We start from the raw sequence: 24,269 nt of genomic DNA on the forward strand, positions 1-24,269 counted from the left end.
CTGGAAGTGGAAAGCAAGAAACATGACTGGTCTGATCTAATGTGTTTATTTTCAGCATGTTGGTCACTTTCAGTATTTTCTCCTTATTTCTATGTCTGTAGAAAAATTGCTCTGAAATGTCATGTCTTGTAAAATTGCTTTGAAAAAAATCCCACAGAGTAGTATTTTGGTTTTGTTTCCTTTATCAAGAAGATGCAGCTAAAACAGAAAGACATTTTGGCTATGGAATATGGGTGGGCAATTTTTTAAAAACTGGATTTGTAGTGGAAGGATGTCAATGACAGAGAAACCCAATGGGAGTGATAGAAAATTGGACTGGCAGGCTACCTGGTATATAACTAGAAAAAGGAAGTAAAGAAGAGCCTGAACAAAGACTGACTGAAGAGGAAATTATGTTTTAGAAGGACTCACCTTTCTCGGAAATTTGTCTTTTTTCTCCCTCCTGTCTTTTCTACTTCATTTTTACCTGTATTGGGACCATTCAGTTGTCAATAAAGTCAACTGAAGAACTCCTGTTTTAAGGAAAGTTTGTTTAATAAGTTTTACCTACTCTGTGAGATTTATTTTTTTTTGAAGAAACTTCTAAGCAATACCAAAAGCAGTTATCCACACATCTCACAATCTTCTCAATCTTACTTCATGAACAGGGGAAGAAAATAATTGTGTTAGATGTCTTGTGATCTCCCAAGTATGGTTTTAAATTTCTTAGAGATCTTTCTGGAATCTAGTATTCATTGTGGGTTCACGACTTTGTATAATTCGGACAGCTTGTTGTAAGGAGAAACACCATTGTCCAGGTTGTCATAGCAGCTAAAACTTTCGTTTTTGTGAAACTGTCACCAGGCCTTTGGCTTCTTGTAACCAAATAACCAGAAACATTATTAGTTTAATGCAGAAGCTCTCCAACAGGCAGTTTCCAAATCTGTAAGTTATCTGTCCAACAAGTATGTCACTGCTGTGTGCAGTATTTTATTCGCAAAGGCCATCTGGACAGCCTTGACAAAGGATTCATATCATTTGCCAGAGAACATCTTGTTTGCTGTGAAAAAAAAAATTAAATTCAATGTTTTTCTAAATCTATCTGGAGACATTGTTGGTTTTTTTTTTCTCAACTGCTCTGTTGGCTTTACTGTGTTGAAGCTTCGTCACCATTGCAGAAATATATAAACATGACATTGTCTCCTTTTTAATCCCTGTAGTTATAATCTTACGCACCCTTTGTTCTTTAAGATTATCTGAGACTGATTAGTAACAGTCATTGATTTATTCTGGTGAGATTTGTGTTTGAATGGAAACTCCCTGACATTTATATGTTATGCTGTTTTTGAGATTTCCTTCATGGCTTGTTCATCATGCCATAGCATATCATAAAACCTTCAATTATTTTCTCCTCCTTTGGGGCAAATTCTTCCATCACAAAGATCTTAATAAGTAATAAACAGACAAAAACGAGGTACCACATATGCACTGGAAAAAGGTCAAAGCCCACTTTAACGACTTGGCAACTGCATATAATCCAAAAGGTGCTTGGGTTTTATTGACTGGAATGAAGATGATTTCAGCTAGGCAGAAAATACCATGCTGTGACCAATGGCCAAGAACCCCACTTCAAATTAATCCTGCAAGATATCAAGCAATCTTATAGAAGACTGAGTAACCTCAGCTGTCATAGAAGGCTGAATAGGAGCTGATGTTTTTTCAGCTCCTTAGTAAAACACTAAGCATCTTTCTGGAAAGCTCTGTATCCTTCATGCAGAAAGTTCACATGTTAATATAAATTCAAATGTTCTTTCACCCAATTACCCCTAATCAGAAAAGGGCTGCCAGACCTTTGTGATACAGTATCTGGATGAAACGTTAGAAAATTAATGAAATAGATTTTTTTGACATGCGCAGTATCACTCCCTGAATATAATTAAAAGATCATTTTTTAGAACGATGGGAAATTACTGGATTTATTGAAAGTGCCTCTTTTATATTTACTGCCTTCATTTGTTTCTTACAAGATAATTTTGTGGCATACTTATATGATCCTGGTAGAATCAGTACCAGATATAATATAATAGATTTTGCATTCACCAGTATATTCAGAATCTCTCCAATTCTCCATTCAAGTAAAGTATAGACACTATATTTGGAGAGTATAAGATGAATTAAAATTTAAAAACAAAGTTATGAATGGCTCTTAATTATGTAAATGCAGTACTTTGAGAAAAAAATTACAAAGTTCGTGATGAGACAGTGTTGACAAACAATTTTTGCTTTTAAATGTTATCTTTTCTATGGCTAAAGAAGAACAGAGATGAGCTGGTGCTCATCCTTCCAAAAGCCCACACTTTTGCAGATGAAATGTGAACATTTTATATGCCAGCTGCTTTAAAATGTAGCTTAAAAGTTTAGTCTCTCTTGACATGGTGGCAAGACTGTGTGTAGATTCTCAAACTCAGAAGGAGGACAGTAGCAGGTATTTAAAGGCAGCTGGGGATATTTGTGTGTAATGCCTCCCTTGGCGAAGAGGAGCATTACTGGGGAAGTTAAGCTCCCTGTTATTGTCTGCTGCTGCATTCAGGCAGCGCACTGCAGTGTTGCCATGTGAAGCACACTCAGGTCCTTTAGCCAAGATATTAATCTATTGACCTAATGCCCCAGAATGAGAATGCTGCCAGCCATAATCAGCTGTCATTGAAGAATAAGGTATTACAAACATTGAAAAGAAACAATTCCTTGGCAACTACTCAGAAGATCTGCCTGAGAAATACTCTTTGAAATAAGTCACTTTTTCTGGGGGGGGCTCTGCTGCTTGTCTGTTCCCTGTGGAAAATTTTTTCTTCATAAACTTCAACTCAATAGATATTAAACCAGATATAGGATAATTTCCTTCAGTTGTCAACCTATTTTTGAGTCCAAAGAAAAGTTTCTTTTTCTAAAGGATAGAACAAGAGTGTTGCTCTGTAACTTACAGTCCTTCCAATCCCTACTTATGTCCTCTTGCAATAGCTTCATATTTTAGTGAATTAAACAAGCCATAGTTAGACTGATAAACTAACTGGTTTGGTGTGGACCTGAGCTCTACTTATAATTGCCAGCACAATTTCAGTAGGTTTTTGGTCAGTGTGAACTGGTGCTTGCAGGCAATGCCTGGATGAGGTTTGGGAGTTAGCATGGGCTGGGGACCATTCCCCATAGGAAGTCTGGACAAAGCTGTCCTGCATAAACAAGACTAGGTTAGTTGCCTTTAGGTGAGAGCACAGTCCCCAACCTGTTTTGTCAACTAGCATAGACATAACTTTAGTATCTTCTCAGACAATTACAACATCTTTGCAAAAACTGGCGTTGTCCATCAAATGGAAAACTATCAAAGTGAGAGTTAACAAAAATGAAGGGCTACTTCTGTGGGGAACATGTTTTTGGTGTGGAGAGGAAGCAATCAAAATGAAGGGTGACCCTGTGTGCTACAGCCTGTTGCTCAGTTCCCCAGTGTAGACAGCAGTCCCTGTGCTGATACCTAGGGATCCAGCCCTGTAGGTGCTCCAGGCAGGGGTTCTAGGAGGGTCTTGAGTGTGAGGGCATGCAAAGGATTCATCATCCCTCTCCCATTCAAATTCCTATTATTCAGCTACTAGGTGACAGCCCATATTTCTCTGAGTCACCATGCCGTGGTGCACAGGGCTTCCAGCTGCTCTGGCTAGCAGAAGTTCTAGGAAGTGTTTCAGCATTCGGCAGTGTGAGATGCTGTTTGGCAATGGGTAGTGTGTCCAGTGTCTGTTACAGTTTTAGATGCCCTACTGGAGGCCAAAGGGTGGGTGCCTTTGAGAGGGATGGAGGTGGACCACCCCGTATTTCTGTGCCATTCTGCAACCCTACCACATCCAAGACTGGATATCACATTTGCTTTAAGAGGGGCATGCATATGTTTCCACCACAAAGTAGAAGCCTACCTGTGTGATGGTGAGTTTGAGAAAAACATTGAAGGCAGTGGGACATGACCCTTTCATGCCATACCTCCTGCCTTCCTCTTCCAGGTCTTGAGTCCATTGTGGTGCCCACCTTGTCCCCATATGCTGGATCACCTGCAGATATTCCCTATGCCTTGTGTAAGGCATGGCTAGATCCTTCTAAGTTCACCTGGGCCAACTATGACTGAGTTGAACACTGGAGTCTGGATAGATAATCAGGAAACTGGGCAAAGTGAAGGCAAGGAATGTCTTTTAGACATTGCCTTTAGAATACTTCCAGGATAACTTTATTGTTTTTTGAACTTGTGTGGTGTTATCAATATGGTCTGTGGATGGTGCAATATTCCGACGTTTCTTTTAGGGTGTGTGGCTGGCCCTCCCCTCCTGGCCTTTTGTTTTGCATGCTGAAAGGAGGTTTGCTTTCTCTGTAAGGCTCAGGCTGGCTCCACATGCTCCTCAGACATTTGTTGACATGCTGTTAACAACACTTGTTGTCAGGACAGGATCCATAGGCCAGGCTGCTAATGAGGAAACTGCCTTACAGCCCCAAGAGTGGAATTTTAATATGTGAGATATGGAGAGTATACATATGCCCTGGAGTGTTGTATGAATATGTGGGTTGTATGTGAGAGTTCGAGGTCTTTGGGGTTAATGTTAGAGAATGGTGACAAACACAGATAGCTTAACATGGTATAGCCTCATCCATACTGCTTCTTGGTGGAAGCTAACCCCAGGATGAACCCAAACTTCATCTTGAAGGGATGTTAAGGGGAATAGTCCAAACCACTGCAAAGCAGAATGCAGAGCGGACGTTAAGGGCTGAATTCTCAAGCTTGCACACTCACCTGTTTTAATTTCACAGAGTATGGATATGCACTGTCAGTCTTCACTGGAACTTCTGCCTTGCCTGGGTAGAAACCATGATACTATTGCTTTAATAAATAACAGTGTTATTAGTAGCAGGCTAGAAACACAATCTTTAAACAATTCCATTAAAAAAGCCTTACTAGCTTCCCTATGATCCAACTCTTTGTGCTGACAGAAGAAGGTGTCTGAATTTCAAAGCTGGCATGGTTTGAGTCACATCCTGGTGAACCATGGTCACTATCACTGCTGTACACCATGTTCTGATTGCTGTTTTGCAAAGACATTAATGAGTTTCCCAGATCAAAGCCGGCTCTTTCTCAGCATAGTTTAACATATATAAACAAAATCTGTTGCAGTAACTGTGAAATCATTTGCATTCATAATTATAGTGTTTTTTCTTATAAATTGCAATCATATCCAAGAAAACATATAAAAATAGAAATACATTACTTATGCTTTATTGTTCAAAATGGGCTTCTGTTTTATCAAGCTGCAATGATAAAAAAATACATTTACTCAAAACAAGAAACCTGGAATATCATACTGTGGCAAGGTGGTGACAGATCAAAATCAAGAATAGTGCAGTTATCTCTTAAAAAGGAGGTAGAACCTTTGAAATCACTATCACTGTAGCATTAAAAGCTCCCATATAAAAACAACACCATGCCATAAAGACATGAGATGACATTATTCTAGCTGAGAGCCTCAAGTGAACCAAAACATTTGAATTTTTTATAAGGTTTTACATTTTTGATGAAAATATCTTAGTAAGGAACTGTTAGTAGATTCAAAAATATGTCTGTCAGATAGATATTCAGGTCTGTAGTGTTGTGAAAGCTCTTGGAAGTAACGGTGGATGTGCAGTTGATCAAAAGTCTCAGCTGATTTAAAATGCTCAGTAAAATCCAATTAAACAAAGTAGAGACCAAGGAATTGAAATGTCTCCTTTTTCCATCCAAGCGCCTGCATATCTTTAGGAATTTAAATTATTAGTGGTATATGTAGTCTATATAGGAAATAATGACATATTTCCCCTTCTAAGAATTATAAATTATGCCTAAATCCCATTTACTCAGAATATCTGTGGCAGAGAGATTGTATTCAGATAACAAGGTCTGAACTGGTCAGCTGGAGCAAAGGAGGAAGGAAATAGATTCTTGGTCTATTATCATAAAAGATGGATTCTGCTACTGTTACTCTCATAAAGTTGTAGCTTAGCCCTCAGTGTCTTACACCATTTTGGCAGTTTCACTACTAATGGAGAATAGCATTACCTGACATGGATATAGATATATTTGTCTAAAAGAAAAAAAAATAATTCAGCATTCTGCATTAAATACATATTGGCATAACTTCTGACTGAGGTATTTTGCTTAAGCTGTCCCCTGTAATGCATGATTTGACTACAATAAGAAGTGACAGGCTTTTCCCATCTTTGGACTAGACATAAAGTCCTTCTGGAACTGGAAAGGGTGTTTTGAATGTCCTAAGAATTCCTGTCTGTAGGTCCTGGTTTTAGCTAGAACTAGAAAAAGAAGTGCTGAAATGTAATAAATAAGACTATTCTCTTGAGCTTTCCAAACCATTTTTGCTGACCCAAAAGGCAGGTCAGAAAAATATTGAATCCTGGGAGTGCTTATCTGAACCACACATTTTGAGAAACAATGGGTCACAGATGGAATCTTTAATATAAGAATCCAAAGTTCAAGGCTGTTCAGATCGAGTTCTTGGTGTCACATTGGTGTGATTCCACGGGGAGCCCATAACTCTAGTGCAATATTAATGATGATGTTAAAAAGCTCATGAACACAGATGCAATTACTATGAGATTCCCCAACCAGTCCTTTGTGATAAGCGTGGTGATAATCCAAAGGTAGGGAAAAGTGAAGGGTCATTTACTGTGCCAAGCTTAACACATTTGGGCTCTGTTGGAGTAGTTGGGAAAGCCAATTTTGAAGCTGAGAGCTGTTTGTTTTAAAAGCATTGCTACTGCCTCCTATTTGTTTAATTCTAGAGCTCTAACATTATGCTGTCAGAAATTGCTTTGAAACTTCACTTGGCAGGAGATGTTTTCTCAAGAAGATAGGACCCAGGTCATTTAACACTAATTCAGTGTAGGAGCCAGATTCAATAGGGAGGGAACCCTACCTTTGGTGGGGAGGGAGACAGAATTTTTGCCAGAGTAGCTATCTCGTATGTGCTCAGTGGCTCCCGTTGCCAGCCAGGCAAGCAGCTGGTTTCAACACGCACTATTGTTTCCAGTTGGTCCTCATCTGTAGCCCCATATAGAGCACATCACAATAATTAAGTCTAGAATTTACAAAGGCATGGATTGGAGGTGGCAGTGTCTGAAGCCAAGAAGAAATGTGATAGATGTCTAACTGAAGCAGATATGAAATGCTGTCTTGGGCCCTCAAAACCACCTGCGAATTTAAATAGCAATAGGAATCCAAACACACTCCAGGTTGAAAACCTCCCAAATGGGAAGTGGAAAAGAAGTAAGATCATGCGTATTTTCCCTTACACAATAGAACCTCCTCCATCTTGTCCAAATTAAGCTTCTGTCGGCTTGCCCTTATCTAAGTATTAATCTCTGCCAGGCACAGGCAAAGCAAAGATGCCGCACCATCTGGGTTTGATGAAAATGAGGCATAGAGCTGCGTGTCATCTGCATCTTGATAGCACAACATCCCAAATTGTGTTATTATCTCTCTCAGCATTACATAGAGGAGGGGACCTAAAATACAGCCTGGCAGAACCTGTGTGAAAGTGTTCTTTGGGCAGATGAGCAATTGATCAAAATCACTTTCTTTCATCTCCTGGGGCCCAAACCTGTTTTAGTCGAAGCCTAAAGGAGTTTTGCAGTTGAGTTCAGTGGGAACTGGAGTTGACATTTGGAGAGGAAAGAACACAATCACTCAAGTGAGTGATAGCATAAAAGCTACGCTGTTTATCACAACCAAGGACCACAGGTATCAAAGCCTGCTGACTGATATAAGAAATTAAAACAGGTATCTGAGATTTTGCTCATTGCTAAGGACAAACCAGCAATCAGTGAGACTAGAACAGTCTCTGTGCTATTCTCCTAACTCAAATTAACCTGAAAGAAAGTACGAAGGACAGCTTAAGGTTCCAGACTAGTTCATTTATCCTTATCTTCTTTCTTGAAGACCCTTAGAAAGGAGTTTGTGGAGCAATGTGATAGCAACAGAACTGCAAGTTCTGAAGAACTGAGATGTATTTTTTAAAGAAAACCAAAGACTATACAGTTTTGCAAAGTTTCTATCTTTACTCTTATGAGGAATCAGAAATATCTGATCTAATACATTTGTGCTTGACTTGGTTCAAAAATCCAGGTTGCAAAATGAGGTCCTTCCTCAAACTTCAGAACTGCTGCTTCTTAAACTGGCTGACATGTTACCAGAGAAAAGTTTACATTTATCTCTTCCAGTCCCAGCTGTCTGACCACAGGTGGAGACATTGCTTGTCTTGGAAGCACTGATGGTGAAGAGTTCGTCTGCCCATCTCCGCTCCCCCAAGTAATTAATTGCAATGAAGTTGGTTGGTTTGGCTTCCTCATAGGGTCACCCTTATTCTTCTGGATGGAGACCCAGCTTTCACTACCCTTTGGGGCCTGCACAGCTTAAAACCCATATATATTTCACCTAGGGTGACAATAAGTGTAGAGAAGATAGGTGACAACATAGGTACAGGATAAAGGTGAAAGGAAGAAATAGCTGTTTGTAAGAAAATTCCCTTTACTTTCTGAACGGCAGCACGCAAGATGTGTGAATGTCCTGATGGAGTGGACACACATGTACTACAGATCGTGCTTTATATCAGTCTGCACATATGCTCTTTGAATGGTGTAAAAGATTCTCTTCTAAGCAATCTGGGTTACAGACTCACATGGGTTGAAAGGAAATCTCTATGGTATTTTAATCCTAGCAATTTTCTGGAAATCTGTGAGGGGGAAAAAAATAGACTCAGATTAAAAACTTAAGCTCTTCTACTAGTTAAGAAAACCCAGCATTCTAACATGATTAACATTAATAAGTAGTGATTTTAAAAGTGGCCAAAGTGGCTAAGCCATGGTGGAATTGCATTTTAGAAATTTTAAGGTAATTTGAGTACTAAGCTGTGAGAAATTGTTCTGTACCAGAATGGAGCAGCGGGTTTGATAACTAATACAGAAGATGAAGTGAAGATGACAAACTCCCCTACAAAAATGATAATTTAATAATAATCATGTGGAGTTACATGTGAAAAGTATGAGCCAAAGTACCTATGTCAGAAATGGCTTTTTTAGAAAACAACTAGTCTTCTGATGATCGCTGAGAGATAAAGTGCTAAAAGATTGAAAGAGAAAAGGACGCTTTAACTCATGCTAATATCTCTTTTTAATTTAAACACAATTTTATGATAAGCACTACTTCCTTGGAGTAGTAATGGTATTTAAAAAAGAGTATGCACATTAACTTTTATGGTGTCATCATGACCTGTAAGTATTCAAATGTGGCACATGAAGACAATGTCCTAGCTTTCTAATTGTAGAAAGCCAAATCATTTAATAGTTTATGGACAGTAAAAAACATTATGGTTAGTATAGGAGGGAGAAGGAATTTCTTACTGTTTTCTCCTCTGCATTCTTGGATTTTATATAAATATTTTCTAACTCTTTTTATTATTCGATTTAGTAAGTACCCAGAGTCGTAAGAAATAACACTGAGAAATGAAATTTCCTTTTTTCACAAAAACTTCCTTTTTTTTGTGCTGGTGCAAACTTTATAATGTGAATGTGTTTCTTATGATTTTAGGTTAAGCTGTATGGCTGTATTCAATATACTTACATTAAGATTTTGATGACACAGAAGTTCAGAGTTCATTTTGCCTAAAGCATTCTTTCTCTATTGAGATTTCAGTGAAGAACAGTGAAATGTGACCAGAATAACCAAGTAATGACCAATACTCTAAGTTATCAGAAAGATAAAAAGGATTAAAGTGGCACTTTGAAATATAGCTCTGAATGTGGAACATATTGGAGAACACATTTTCAAAGAGAGAAAGGAGTTTATAAACTACCTATAGATTAGCAAAGTGCTGTTAAAAGAGGTGGTTGAAAGGTGAGCTCTGTCCTTGTCGGTAAAGGAAATCAACTAAGAAAAACAAGAAGTCAAGAAGTCTTTCATTATTTGAAAAACTATGTATTATCCATGCTTACTTACAGTTTGTATAATTTAAACATATAGTTCTATAATATGGATGAAGTAATGCAGCACACAAATTAGAAGCATTTTCTAGCCAAAAAACATTTTAAGGAAGATAGCACATCTCCTGTCCTTTTCCTCTCACTGTAATAAACTAGATTATGTCTGGCTGGAATCTCAAATAATGAACAAAACCATTTGATCCAGGGATAAAAAAAATTTCCACATTTTTTTTACATTTCTTTCTACCAGTAGATGTACAGAATGCCTTATCTTGGAGCATTTAGTAGTGTGAAGGGTACTTCCTTGTTTCCCAGGAATTGAGATATCTTACTAATGGGACTAGGATGCATGTGCCCTCAATGTACGGGGGTCTAAAGATGACAGTTCTGAGTCAGCCAGGTGTGGGGGCTATAAAAGGAATATCTGGAATCAATTGTTCATGCAGTTGCATGGTCAGCATGCCTATAGACATAATTACTTCTATTCAGTTCTATCTGTGCATAATTTTCTCTGTTTAAAATTGCCCAGTGCATACAAATGAAAGAAATTACTTGGGATGAACACATCTGGCATTTCTGCCCTTGCTCCCTTAAGGCACCCTGTTTTGTATGTGGGCATGCTGAAAGCACACCTAGCACGCTGGCAACACTGACTTCCACGTGACGTGACTTTCACAACAAATGTGGTTGGCAGGTTGCTAGAAACAGTTCAGATAAATACCAATTGAGTGTTATACTCAGAAATTAAAGACCTGAACTTTGGGCATGTGGAAAAGAATGTCTTTCGATACCTTAACTAGTCCCAAGGTTAGAGGTCAGGATTTGGACTGGGAAGCATGGCTTTAGCTTGGTGGACACTATGTTCTACTCAGGAAAGAGAGGTAAGAACTGTGAATTTGAGATGCTCTGACCTCCAATATCACCAGGGTGAAACCATATATATGATTGCGTTCTGCAGGTTTTAGTGCTGGAGTTATCCTTTTGCTGAACCGTATCAGAAGGAGATCACCAAAGTGATCAGTGTTCCCATTTTTAATATACTCAAGGTATAATAAATGGTTCTTGAATAAAAATATTCAAAATAATTAAAGATAATGTCTTTTACAAACATAGAAATAGTGTATCAGTATGACAGATTTGCCATAAGGTGTCTCTGACAGTGGCTACTGGGATTACCTCTCTTTTTTTTCTCTGAGTATTCATTAACTTTTAAAAATCAAATTACTTTAACTGTGTTTACTGACCTGCTGGGATCACCTTCTACATACATAAAGCACATTACGGGACAAACATTCCCAGAACAGTGAGAATAAGGTCTAAGCTCCTGTGAATTCTACCTAATCCTGGTAGTGCCTGTTTTCTGTAGCAATTTTACTAGCAATCAAGCAATTTTAAGTTTATTTTGAAGAATTAGTGCTGACAGAAAATTAAAAACCAAATCAGGCACAGTCACACAAAAAAGGTCATAGTGGTATCCACATTATCAAATAAAATATTATCAGGTCACCTACATATCTATTATTTTTTGGCACTGCCATTTGGAATTTTAGTGATCAAATATATACAATGAATTGTTCACAGAAGAGCTACACAACAAAAATTACTTGAAAATTGTTTTGAACAGCGGATGCATCCAAGGAAGTTGTTACCTGTTTGTAGACAATGCATACACATAAAAGAAAAGGCAAAGAATTAGTCAAATAAATTATGCATTGCAAATCACTATGTCAGCTCTTCTGATATCCTATCCCTTTACTGTAGCTCCTGCTTTCACCATATGGAGAAATAAAATGCATTTCTAATTTGTTTTCTAATAAGTACTAATTAGTCCAGGCCTTTGAGATCCATAAGGAAATAAAGTGTGTCCTTGTAGCCTTCCAAATAAAGCTCTAAAGCTGCAGCTGGTACAGTCCCACATTACTGTGCCTTCCAGCCTCCAAGAAGAAATTGAAATCATCCCTCATTTAGATTTTAATATGAGATTAAGTTAAAATCAAAATGACTAAAAGTAGCCATTTAGTCAATGGGCAATGTATGGAAGCTGCGTTTTTGTGGTGACTTAAAAGAGGATGATCTGAAGGAAGACACACAGAAAGTGTTAAAATAGAAAGAAGAAAATGTTTTTAAACTGTTTTTGTCAGCTGATACTGTCAGAAGCAATAGTTTCCTGGGAAAAAAAACCTGTTTTGCTGTGGAAGCATCCACTCCCTCCACAGAGCTGCTCTGGAGCAGTGATGTGCAGGGCATGGGTAGCATCTCCCAGCAGTCATGTCTGGAATGACCTGTGCATTGATTGAGTCAGTCTGCCTTGACCCACTGAAGAATTTCATCATGCATCCTTCAGCATTTGTCCACCTAAATTTTACTATAAAACTGGACTCTTCCTAACCGTGGACACTTTTGTTAAGGAATAATAATGTATTTGGATACTTTGGCTGTTCGTCTTCTTCCAGTACAGGGCTGCTTTCTGGGATACACACTCTGGTGCATTTTTAGGGGGCTCATCACGTCACGCTGGTGATCTCTGCAGATGTACTCATAGTGTGTGAGAAGGAAAAGGGAAATGCTTCATCACCTCCACTATTTCCTCTGCCCCCTTCAGCTTGTGTTTTGTGGTCTCCACCAGTGGTTTTTGCCTACTCTTGACTCTGTATCATTTTCTACTGCCTGTTCTGATTTACATGGTCTCCCAGTCAGTCCCCTGCAAAGTTTCTTTTGTCTCTCACTTCAAATGTTTTCTAAAATCTCCTTTCTGATATAGGGAAAAATAACTGCTCATTATTCCATTACATGCAAACTGTACAGATAAAGGTGATTTTTCCTTGTAGAAGATTTTAATATTTAGATTATTTTCCAGCTGTAACTTGGAAAAAGCAAAAAAAAAAAAAAATTCAGATTTTTTTAAAAGGAGGAAAGAGAAGGTATCTTAGACAGGCTATGCTCCTGTGGGGTCATGCTGAGGCTCTCCACGCCCCACGGTGGCTATGGAGAATCTGGGCAGCTGCAACGGCAGGAAACTAAGGACATTGCCGACAAAGTCTTGGTGGGCAGGTAGGTCTATGAGACCTGGTCAGGGCTCTGTCACAACATTGCCAAAACCAAACCACTTCTGTCAGGCCTTTCAATTTTTATAAGACAGCAAGTTCTTAGGCAAAAATCTTTCCCTGACAATTCTGTGACCTAAGAAAGCGTGACTCTATCCGAGGGTACTTGGGAGAGCACCCCCCATCATGTGGAATGGTGTTGGACTTGCTCCATGGCAGCTCAGCTAGGTGCTTGTGTAGTGGCTGTCCATGGGGCGTGAGCCATCCTCCTCTCCCCTCCCTCCCTGTGGCAAGCTGGGCTCTGCAGGCCACTGCAGGCTCTGCGTCACTCAGCTGAGCATTAAGCACGTGCTAAATGAAAGCACATGATTCATCCTGCTGACATGAACTTGAGCTGATGAACAGCAAGCAGTCAAAAAGAAACAACAAATACTCTCGTTCATGCATGAAGCCCCGTGGTTGTGCAAGGATACTGTTATCTGTATGAATCATACCCTATCTACCAATGTTTGTTTGAATGCCTGAGGAAAAATGGGAAAAAGGGCAGGGTACCAATAGCACAGAATTGTAGTCTTTGAAATTTTACAAATAAGACCACTGACAAATGTTTTTGTGAGTTGGTCATCTCTTGTGACGATCATCAGTAATGTTTTCTGGCATGCCCAGTGAGATAGTATTTCTTTGATTTTGCTGGCCAGACTGGACTAAAACAAATATCTACATTCACCTTCTTAACGTTACGAGTGCACCCAACAGCTGGTGTGTTTTGGTGGCACAGCTAAACCAAACAAACCTTTCTAGGCACACCCTCAAAAGTGCCGGGGAGACTGCCATCCGGACATCATTGTTTGTCACTGTGATGATCCCCAGGAAGAAATCAACCCTGAGTCTTCTAATTTATGACCTTAATTATTACCATCTTTTTATTTGTTAGAAAGTAATTGCCACCATGTTTAAAATGAAAAATGTCTGTATTTGCAGAGAGCCTGATTCCATGCTCCAAAGGAAGCTGAGGTAGATCAATGTCTACTTGCAGGTACCTGTTAGCATTACTGATAGGAAATAAAAAATGGATGCATAGAAATAAATGTCTGTAGGCACAGAAGGAACTTTGTAAAAAAGTAAAGTGCCTAGAGAATTCAGGCTGTTCTTGAGTTACGTGGCAACCAGGGGGAGAGAATTCAGCACAGCGTTTAGTGTGAAGGCGACTCATGCCCCATTGTATATGCCTACAGCATTTGCTGTGCCTAGCCTGTGGGGACATGCTAAATTTCATTTGGAGTTACCCTTGTTTTCCTCTTCTCTTTCTGAGAACGATAATTTTTAGAAAGAACACTGGATGTCATATCCATTTTTGGTACATGGGATCTTAAAAGAGATAGACTGTGATGTGGTTTCCGAAAAACTGGTTGTGATCCAAGCTCATGTTCTTCGCTTGTTTGTTATTTTTACTGGTACCTATTTGGCTGCTTCTAGCTTGTGTGTTACTTTTTCTGCTCATTTCCATAAATAAAATGTTCTTTCTCTGCCATGTTGCTGTTCCCCCTGATTATTTCCCGCTGTGGCCTTGGTGTAATAGTGTTTCTTCTTTTACTTAAAACAGCATGCAATTGCATTTTGAGTTAAGTTAATGGGGGATGGAAAGGATGTAGCCAAATCTCTGCAGGACTCCCTGAGCCTCACCGCAGTATCTCTACAAAACCTTTCTATGGGTCTGGCTCAGTTTTACTGCTGATTTCTGTTGGCTTTGTTTATTACCTACCAAAGTAGAATATTTTGTATGTCACTTGCTATTTAGTGAAATACCCTACGGTAAGTTGGATTTCTAGTATTAGCTTCCAGGGAACCAGTAAGAGCCCAGTTATTATTACTGCTGTTGGGGCTGTATTGGTTCTTTGCCATCATTAAAAGAATAAAGTATTACATCTGCTACCCTTGCATTACAAAGCAGCTACATAAAGCTCAACGTGAGCTTTATTATCTGTTGGACTTCCCATAATGTCTAGCATACAATACAGTGCACCTATTTAGCAAAAAGGTTCCTTCTGCAATTGAACCTTCTCTTAGAAATAGAAAAAGATTTTCAGGCTGTGAATCTGCAGGTAGTAATTTTAATAGCCGCTAATGTGAATTAATAATTCTAATAGCCTCATTTCTGATGCGTTATCAGAATACCAGAGAGTGGGTTGCCATGGCTGCTATATTTTATCACTCACAGCTGTGTAAACTCTTTTAGGCCAGCTTTTTTTTCTTATTTTTTTCTTTTTTTACTAAAAAAGCTTTCGTGTGACTTCTCACTGGGGTTGCTCTTGGAGCCCTCATTTAGCATGGACTAACACAGCTCCTAGGAAAGTATTTCTTCCCCCTTTGGGAGACTGAGCCATATTACTAGAAAAAATTAACTATCCAGGGAAACATTCAAGGTAAAACCAGTTGTCATCACGCCAGCATATTTATCATTAGGAATGCATTGTCTGCCCATTACTCTTCAAGAAATTCAGTTGCCCAGTGAAATGACCGATGAGACAGAAGAATATATTCTCTGTTTTCCAGGATGCAGCAAGCTCCAAAAAGCACAGCACATTTCTTGATTTGCAAAACTGTTATATGCTGATGGGATTTGCATGGATATAAATTGCAAATTTTGAATTCTTTGTCTAACAGCAAGACAAATCTTTAAGTATATGAGTAAATTCATTCATGCTGGGCAAAGCCCTTGAGCACATGGAACTTAAGTTCTTGCTTAATGTAAGCCCCTAATTGCTCTTTGTATCAGTTTCTCATCTAAGGTAAAAAAGTAAAAGCTCAGTAGGCACAGCACTCAGTGCACGGAGTTTTTTTATCTCTGATATTTTATTTATCAAAATAAAGTAATTCCTGTGCCATCTGTGGGCAGCTCAGTGGTAGCTTTGATTTAGGGAGCATCTTAATCATGTTGACTAACATCACCAGTCCATTCATATTTATAAACCTTTTGAAAGCAGTGTTGCAAGCATTCGTGTCAAGGAGACCCTACCAGATTTGTATGAGTTATATATACTTCAATGTACTTCAACAGTCTAACCTGCTAATGGGTGGACATTAAAGCGGAGATTTGCATCTGGTAATGAAACAAACTTTCAGTTCCTAATCTGAAGAACATCCAGATCTCTGCAGTCAGCAAAACATCTCCAAATCTCACAGCAACAGACTTTATAGAGATAACGATGATATTTCCCATGAGTGCAAGAGTGGTCTTTCTCACAGAATTTCAGCACTTCCATTTCTGGCTCTGGAATCAAGAAATGAAAGGGAGGGACATTTTAAAAAATGTAACTCAATGTCTTAAAACCCCCACTTTGTTTCTGTTGTGGTGCTACAAACAGAGACAGGAAGAGGAAAGGATTCACCTATGCTCCTGTGCTTTCTGTACACCAAAACCTACTTTGCCTCAAGATTTCTACAGAACATTTTCAGTCAAATCCTGTTCTGCTGTGCTAGGAAGGGCTGCAATACCTGCTTATCTGAGGATGAGATACCTTAGACATCCCTCTGTAGCATTACTTTTTTGGGGCAGTGGGAGGAAAACCTTTCTCTGCAGTTCAGGTCCCGTAAGGCAGACTGCGCTGCCTTTCAGTGAATGCTACAATTTGCTTCCCAGCATCTCTGCTCTCATTCGCAGCATATTCACCTTCACATGATGCCTCATTTGCTTTCACAGTTGTTAAGAGTCACCTCAGTTCTTGTACTTACAGTTAATGCACATTTTGTACCCTTAAAACCCTAAAAGAATGACCATGGCAAAGCAGGGATTAAAAATCTTTGATAGATGACAGCCTTTCTCTTCACAGAAAGCATTTTGTCTATTAAATATTAGGACAGTTAGACAAAATTACATCTTTTTAAATGTTCCAGTGTATGTCCTTCATTATGATGAATCACACCAGCTACATACGGCAGGTAGCACAGCACTAAACCCGATCCTCACATGACACATCTAACCGACAGTGTCTCCACTTACTTCGATACAACAAGATTACTTTATGTAATGCGTGTACAATATACACAAATACATACACACACATATATAATTAATTTGAAATATAAACTAATATGAACGCATTCTATTTTTTAGCTATGGAAAAATACCTGGGGAATTTTTTTCTCAACTCATTCTCCTTCTTAAAAATCAGTTTATAACTGAATCTTTTTAGGTTAAAAAAAAAAGTATCTTTCTATGGCAAATACAGATACCCACACACTGTCCCTCAAGAAATAAGTATATAATCGGATTAGAAGATATTTCAGATTTGGACAACTCTAATTAAATTACTTCTAACTTTTACTGGCCTCTGTGGATCAATCTCTTCTTGACCTTCACAGTCCATCAATATAAGCAAAAGCAGAGCAAAAAAAAATATATCTTCTATCTCAAAAAAAAAAAAAAAAAAAAGAAGCAGCCTGTTTTCTTATTAAAAAAATGAAGCCTGCCGTTGGCTGGATGACCTCATCATGCATTAGCATTAGATTAAAAAAACCTCACATTTTTTTAAGTTAACTTTCTTCCATGGTACAGACCTTGTGTAAAGAAATTTCTTGTGCATGCTGGTTTTCTTTTGCATATATCATTTACCATTTTTTGAGGTGAGGAATTTAAATGTATGCTGATGCCTTTATCATCTTGACAGTTTAAGGATAAAAGTTCTGTCCAATGTGATGAACAAAAGACTTTCCCCTTCAAGCGTATAAAGTAGAAGACATTGTCTTTACATCTCTTAGAAGATTAAATGCCATATATTATTTTCCATAACATTTAGGAACTCTTTTACTTGAGAAGCCCAGCGTATATGTCTTTGAGGTCCTATTCTGATCCTTTGCATTTACACAGTGTAATTGTAATCTGATCATGCACCTCCTCACTTGCCACAGTAATGAATGAGGACGTACTCTGCCAGAACTCTGTCCTTTTGATGTAGATGATGTGCTTCAACAGTGGGCAGTTTAAGCGGTCTGGAGGTAGAACTGTGTATTTAGTTGCTTGGCTCCTACTGTGCCTACTATGTGCTTAAAAATTTCAATGTTAGCATTTATATAGAAACAAAAAGAAATTAAAAGTTTTTAAAATTAGCTTTCTTTTATGAATGAAATTTAATTACCGTGATACCAGTATGCATTAAAGTGAGGTTGCTGCTCTGAAATCGTACAGCTAGAATCAAAACAGTTTTCAGTCAACAATGTACAACTACTATCACAAATTCAATCTTGAAGTAAGCTCAAGCAATCTCAGTTAGAGCTATGACATTTTGTGTGTCTCAAGACTGATTTTTTCCCAGTAATTTTTGTGTAATTTAATGAGTGCACCTGGAAGAAAAATGCAGTCTAATGCATTTATTCCATGTGTAGAAATGATTCATCATAAGCTTCACACTGTCACTGCTGAGGATAGTACACTGACCCTGGATGACCCTGGTTCAGAAGGATGACCCAGCTTCAAAAGCTGAGAAATGTTCATCATGTCACATTTAGAAATATGCAAAATGTTCTTTTGGACTGGTAAAAAAATTATTAAAGCCTCTGTGAAGTTTTGGAACTTCACTGAGAGCAAAAGCTACATTTATGGTAAAAAAAAAAAACCAACAAACTTTTTTTTTTTTTTTTTTTTTTACTGCTCAGAAAGAAGATGCTTGCTGGTAAAAATAAAAATAAAAGTTTTTACCAAAGTGCAAAGTCAGAGCATTTCACAATTTTATTTTAATTCACATTTATAACTTGTTGGAGAAAAAAATCTTTAGTTGCTAGGAGAAATGTTACAGTCTTTCTCTGAGAAAAATCCACCATCATAAAATGAAAAATGGCAAATCAGGCAAACTGAGGTTTGTCTTTTGCAACAGACTTCACAAAGACATATAACTTGGAAAAATAAAAGATAAATAAATCATTCCTTCACTTCTGTTACTCACACTTTTCTGCTTCTCTAAATGCTACTCTACACATAGCTGTCTCTTCTTTTCTCCAGATACTTTTCCCTCCTTTCTACTCACTTCTTTCTCATCAAGCAACTGGAAATGTCTTTACTTTTTGCCCTGAGGGAATTCAAACTATTAAACATAAAATTACCCAGGGATTCTCCAGATGGAATACATGAGACGTTTCTTAAAATACCAAGTGAATGCTTTCTATGCATGGTGAGCTGAGAAAATAGTCAGTTCCTGATTAGTTCCAAAACTTATTCAGTAACAATATGATGGATGTTGGGTACCTGAAGCCTCAGATGCCTTGCTAACCACTTACTCCTTCATCCTCTGTCTTGCTTTTTTACTTAAATGATCACTATCACTGTAAAACCTAACTACACCCACCACCGTCTTTTGATGCCTCCACCACAAATAGTGAGAAACAATTCCTCATGAACCTTCTGTTCTTCTTGATTTGAATCTAAGCAGGGCTAATGCAAAAGGAGTTTCTCAGCGATGGCCACAGTGACCGTTGAATTAACCCCCATGTAGATGGTCCCAGTAGGTGCAGCCCATGCGAGCTGGGGTTCTCCTGCGTTCTCTCTCTTGGGCAGCCCTGCTAACAAGCCACATGGCAGTCTGGGAATGTTACCACATGTCCCTTCCTTTGTTTCAGAGACCCAATTTGTAAAGTATTCTCCATAAAATAACAGTAAACAAAGATGTGGGAGTAGTAGGAAAATCCGCTATAAAACTTCCATTAGTAAATGAAAGTGGCTGTCACAATCATATGAAAGTTCAAGGAGGCAATCTTGTTAAACAGACATTTTGCATAGAGAAATTTATACTGCTATAGACCTTTTCAAATAACTTAGATGTTTTCCAGAACGATTTATGAACGCTGAGCTTTAGAAGAAGAAAGATCAATCCACTGCAAAATCGAGTTGGCTAGCAACGGACATTTGGTCACTGCTCAGACACTCCATATTCATTTATAACACACTTCTATACAACTCAGTAGGGACTTCTCTTTGCTGAAGAGCTCCACAAGCTTCTTTGATTCCATTTCATATTGGGAGTTGTTTTAAAACATCCCTGCAATCACATTAAATGCTCCAGCAACACAGTGTTCCTAACACAGATGACAAATTGCTCTTAAATGAATAGTGCCAAAGCTGATGGCCTCACCACAACTAAAACAGTGTGTTTTCATTTGTATTGCCCTCTGAACCCTTCAAATCCGTCCTTGTCTGGAGGTGACTAGCCTTCTGAGGTTAACATTCATACTTCGAACTCTGAATTTCTTGACCTACACAGCCTCAAAAACTCCAAACTTCAAAGACAAAGGACAAAACCCCAGAGTTTTAATCTATCTCCTCAGCCAGTCATCTCCAATGCGTCTAAATTTAATAACCAGTCCTCAAAAGCATACAACAAAACCAGCCAAATACAATTAACAAAACATTAGACCAAACACCAAAGCATAGGCCCCTTGGCACAGACAAGGTAGGTAAGCATGCAGTGGGCACGCGTGACTCTACAAGGGTAAGGGCAACCAGTTGATTTTGTGGCATTCTTGCAATAAATACACCTTAAAACCACCTCATGTATGCTACCTGTCACAGGCAGCTTCGTTAGGCTGTTACAGGTCTGTACCAACAAGCAGCCCTGTTGCCAGCCTGCTGGGTCTCTGCTCCCCTCCTCTGCCTGTACTTCCAGGCTCTCTGCTCCCTGGTTTCCTTGGGGGTCTCTGCTGCAGCCTTGTGATTGCCTTCTGAGACATCTGTCCTTACTCTAGAGCCACCAGTTATTTGTTCTGCCCAACCATGATGTTTCAAAGCATATATGTATACAACACATTATTTTGGTTAATTTATAGCTATTTGTCTCATTATTGCAACGTTAAGGAATTTGATTTTGGTTCTGTCCAGGTTACAACCATCTCATCCTTTACAGGGACATCTTCAGGTAACTGTGGTCTTACGATTCCGTTGGCTAAACTGTACACTCCCTGACCTGCATTGCCTGGTTATTGCTGGGTGCTTGCTGGCTGAACGGTGTATTTTGAATGCTTTGGTCTTGCCTCCTAAGATACTGACTTTTTGATAATTATTTGCAAATAACCATGCTGTAATATGCAAATGTTTTTGATAAACACTTAAGTGTTATTATGATACATAGCAGAATCCCAGCCTGTATTATTAATAATATTAATATTAATAATACAATAACACATATTGTATTATTAACAATACTACTTATTATTATTTACAATAATACTTATTGTATTATTAACAATACAATAAGTGGATGAAATAATAGATGTAACGGTTTAGATGCTGTGGACTGAAGATACATACTCCCGTATAAGATCACTGTATATTGTTTGAAGTTGTGATGCCCATGTTGTGACATTTTGCTGGATTTGTTCAATCTTTTAATTTTTCTGGAATTCAGTTATTGAATAATTTACTGTAGACACAGATACAAGATTTTTTCCATAATTTCTTCTATCCATTGACCCTGTTGGAGTAGTTTTAAACCATCATAAAACCTGTATGTTATTTTCAGTTACTGTAATGGCAGGATTCTGTGTTTGATTATGCACTTGAATCCATCTGACTGAGTGCACAGAGCACCAAACATCTTTGGATGAAGTTTCGTTTTCAATTACAAAGTGTGATCTAACTGCCAAGATACTGCATGACAAAGTACATAAAGTGTGTGTTTTTTCCAGACTAAAAAAGATAACTTTTGCATTGAGTGATTCTTCATGGTGACGGATATTTGCTGCTGTTTTCCTGAAGCAGAGGAACAATTGTTGGACATCGCTAAAGCTACTTGATTAGCTCCTTGAAAACAAAAGAATCTTTCTACTAAATCGGTACATGCTTGCATATCATACAGATTTGTAGTGTTTTGATTATCAGTATATATCTCCACAGTTAGGGAGTTTATGGCCTCTACTGTTTTTTAGCATTTTCTTAAGACAATCGTGAGGCCATTAACTTATGCATACTTATTTTGAAATATTCCCTATATAACACTACACAAACCATCCTCTTTCCCAGTCATAATGCTGTAAAGCTGCATGTAAGGGTGTGCAACCTTCTGAAATAAAATTTACCACAGCAGACATTTCTGCATTTTCACTTCTTTTAAGCTTTGGAAAATTATATTTTGTAACAAGCTTTGCATACCAGCACATCGCACAGGCCAGGTAATAATCCAGGTGGATTCTTGCGCTGTTTTTATAAGACTTGAAATTAATGAAGAAGTAGATTTTAGAAGGAATATGGGTATCCTTAGTTATGTTCTAAAATGTGAAAACTTCCATTTCCCTGTAGCAATGCTTTCATCATGTCATTGTCCACCAATGATAAATGCAAATATATTAGATATGGATCTGAGATCTATATTATTTAATGTCCCACTCAATACCCCTACACTTCTCAATGAAGTACTTAGGTTTCTATCTTTCCATTCTACTCACATATTTTTTAATCCATTGTCTGCATGGGTTTAGGCCAAGTTGTGTTACAGGTGACAATTCAGAAATTTGTGTTCAAAGGAATATTTAAGTTGATTTATGCGGTATGCAACTCTAAAATTGAAAACCCTTTCAGCTTTCCATGGTGGCTTCAGATATGTAGGCTTCTCTCCATGGATTTCACATCTCTTCAAGAATAACAATCAATCATTTAATTCCTCACTCTATTCCTTTCCTGTTTCTCTTGCCATGCTGTGCTTTTGTCTGCAGTATCTTTTAGGACCAGGCTAACATTTTCACCCTTGCTGCTGGATACACAGTTGTTTCTATTACAGTCTTATCCATGGTCCTATTTACTGTGATTTCTTTTTTGTTTGACCCTTTAGTCATTGATTAGAGAAGGTTACCGCTTGAATAGATTTTTTCCCCCATTATTACCTCAGTAGGTTTTTACCTCTCACATCCTTCTTGCAAGATTTCTTCAGCTCTTCAACAAATATCTACAAAAATCTCCAATTTCATGGTTGTTGTATTTACTGGGCTTAGTCATCTTCTCAGCCTGGTTTAGCCCAGCTTATACAGCTAGTTTGAAAGCCTTTTTATAAATACTCCCCAGTGTTCTCAATCACTAACCTGGCTGCAGTCCCCAATAATTTCTTTTCTTGTGCAGATCCTTTGGCCATTTTAATTTACTCTTAGTTCTGCAGTGTGAAATGGCTTATCAACAATTTACCATCACCTTAAATGAACAGTCAGACTGGTCAAGTTCCATTGCTTAATACACTTTTACGTTTTGGATTACTTTGCATGTTTGAGTAATTATTGTGGGTTTAACCCCAGCTGGCAACTAAGTTCCACACAGCTGCTCACTCACTCCCACTCAGTGGGATGGGGTGGGAAACTGCAAGAGTAAGAGTCAGAAAAAGTCATGGGGTGAGATAAAGACAGTTTAATAGGTAAAGCAAAAGCCGTGTGTACAAGCAAAGCAAAACAAGGAATTCATTCACTGCTTCCCATGGGCAGGCAGGGATTCAGCCATCTCCAGGAAAGCCGGGCTCCATCATGCATAACCATTACTTGGGAAGAAGACAAACACTGTTAGCTCTGAATGTTCTCCCCTTCCTCCTTCTTCCCCCAGCTTTACGTGCTGAGCATGATGCCATGTGGTATGGAATGTCCCTCTGGTCAGCGGGGGTCAGCTGTCCCGGCTGTGCCCCCCCCCAGCCCACTTGCTGGTGGGGGGTGAGAGGCAGAAAAGCCCTTGGGGCTGCGCAAGCCCTGCTCGGCAGGAACGAGAACAGCCCCGCGTTATCAGCGCTGCTCTCAGCACGGATCCAAAGCACAGCCCCGTACCAGCTACTGTGGAGAAAATAACTCTATCCCAGCCAATACCAGCACAGTAAATAAAGCTCAGACAAGCTTTGTTGGGGCTGCTTGATCAATTAAAGTTCAGTCTTCAGTGTTTAGCCCTGGATATTCCTTCAGTGCTTCTAGGCAATTTGTATGTTTTTCCTGTTTAAGGATCCCAAGTCCTTTTCTGGTTCTTCTGACATGATTGGTGTCCAGTTCTGTTTCAACAGTGATTTGTTCATTTATCCTTGGTTTTGAAATTAATTTGATGATCAATAATTTTACAGTTTCTTGTGCTTGTTTTAATGTGACTAATTTGCATTCTCTTCTTAATGAAGAGTGCATTATATTCTTGTGGACTGTCATTAAGTCCTACAGAATTTGGGTCATATCAAACATCTCCAAGTTAATTTACTGTGC

This window comes from Falco biarmicus, chromosome 4 (genome assembly GCF_023638135.1).
Source record: "Falco biarmicus isolate bFalBia1 chromosome 4, bFalBia1.pri, whole genome shotgun sequence".
Classification (NCBI taxonomy): Eukaryota; Metazoa; Chordata; class Aves; order Falconiformes; family Falconidae; genus Falco; species Falco biarmicus.